Below are 2,129 nucleotides of genomic sequence, written 5' to 3' on the forward strand. Positions count from 1 at the left end.
AATGAAGGTTAGTTATTAATATATATTTGCTCTGTGGGCCCGTGCCCTGGAATGACAGAGAGTGGGGTCCAAGTTACCAGAACTGGCATCTTCCTCTCCTAGTAAGAAATTAATGTTCAGAGAACTCCTGGCCCCTCAGAGCTGCAAACTTCTATCATTTCCCCTCGAGTTTATTAGAAATGCAGACGCCCAGACCTGCTGAATCAGAATTGCATTTCAATTAGCTCTCTAGGCGGACGATTTGCATGTACATGAAAGTTTTAAAAGCCCTGTCTACCTCCAAAATACATACTTGGTGGAAGTAAATCAGTCCGCTTGCCTTGGAGAGCTTAATTGCTTGCAGTTGTCCTTTGGGAGAAGACAGTGGGTAGGGCAACCCAGGCCAGCCCTTTTTTCTCGCCTCTCTACTCCCTGTTCTCCCTTGCCTCCTCCCATCCCAGCCCTTCCTCTTTCCGGTTCTCTGTCTCTTTCATCGCCCGTCCAGTGCACAGCCAGAATACACCAGGGCCCCCTCCCCTTTGCCCCTTGATTCTGCCAGCATCACTGGGAGGCACACACCATCCAGAAGCCAAGGGCCTTCACAGGTCCATCAGGAAGTAACCCTCCCCCGACCCTAATCCTTTACCCGGCCCTCTGTAAACGAGCCACCCACTTCTAAAAAGTCGAAACGTAGGTAAGACAGCTCAAGAAGGGAACAGCGGTGATGGGGACTGGAAGGAGCCAGCCCTCCAGTCGTGCCCACAGATCACCTCCTTCCTGAGCTTTCATACCTCCCTGCCCTCTGCCCCACACCCGCTCCTGGTCCACGGACTGGGGTCTGTCTGTGAATTGAATTTACCAGTCCAGGTAAGATAATAGAACAGTTGAAAACAAGAATTTAGGAACTTTTATAGCAATCTGATAGAGTAATTTTATGTTTTTTTAATATAATCATTAAAACGAGGGCTTGTGTTCTGTACCTCTCTTTCAATGTTTTTTTAGTAATTCATTTTTATGATATTGTACAAAAGTATAGCTCCACAGTGGATTGGGAGTAATAAAGAAAAACGGGTCCTTCAACTCAGGTACGTGAGGAGTTGTAATCTCTCTCTCCCTCTCCGTCTCTCTTTCTTTACCACTAGTGACATCTGAAGCCCTAATGTCAACACATCCAGCCCCAAATCCCATCTCCAGTTCTCAGAGTAGGTACCTGCTTCTGTTCCCAGGGATGCTGGTGGGCAGGGGTGGAAGGAGCACTGCCCAGGGTGGGCCAGACCCTGCAGAAGGGATCCCACAGCCTGCTGCAGTGCTGCTGCCCACAGGAAGGCCCACAGCAGCCTCCATGCTTGATCAAGGCTCTGAAATATGAAACGTTCTTTTTCTTTCCGAGTCAGAGCTAAATGCAAACACTTACCCAGCAGGGGTGAGTTAGCTGTGCCTCATCTAGGGACCTGGGCTCTATGGGGTCATATCATTTACAGGTAAGAGAACTTAGCTGGGATAAGGACCGAGAGGCGTCTGCAGCTGCCCCTTAATGTGGAGACGAAGAGGACGACCAGGAGCCTCAGGGCTGCTCCCTAGTGACTCTCTTGGGTAGTCGGGGACTTGCACAGCAGCCTACACTGTGGTCTGATCCATTCATTGGACAACTTCGTTGTTAGGTCTCATTAAACATCCCACCCTTGTTTTGTATGTGACTATACCATTTAGATATGAACAACAAAAATTGAGCACGGCCCTTCCCTGAACCAGGCAGGTTGCACATGCTGGAATTTCTTTCAATTCCAGGTTATTTTAAATTTGGCTAGGAAATAGACCCCCTACATTTTTATTTAAATAAGCATCCACTATGATTGCAGCCATGAAATTAAAAGACGCTTACTCCTTGGAAGGAAAGTTATGACCAACCAAGATAGCATATTCAAAAGCAGAGACATTACTTTGCCAACAAAGGTCCGTCTAGTCAAGGCTATGGTTTTTCCAGTGGTCATGTATGGATGTGAGAGTTGGACTGTGAAGAAAGCTGAGAGCCAAAGAATTGATGCTTTTGAACTGTGGTGTTGGAGAAGACTCTTGAGAGTCCCATGGACTGCAAGGAGATCCAACCAGTCCATTCTAAAGGAGATCAGCCCTGGGATTTCTTTGGAAGA

Source organism: Bison bison, unplaced genomic scaffold (genome assembly GCF_000754665.1).
Source record: "Bison bison bison isolate TAMUID 2011002044 unplaced genomic scaffold, Bison_UMD1.0 scf7180017864240, whole genome shotgun sequence".
In the NCBI taxonomy this organism is placed as follows: Eukaryota; Metazoa; Chordata; class Mammalia; order Artiodactyla; family Bovidae; genus Bison; species Bison bison.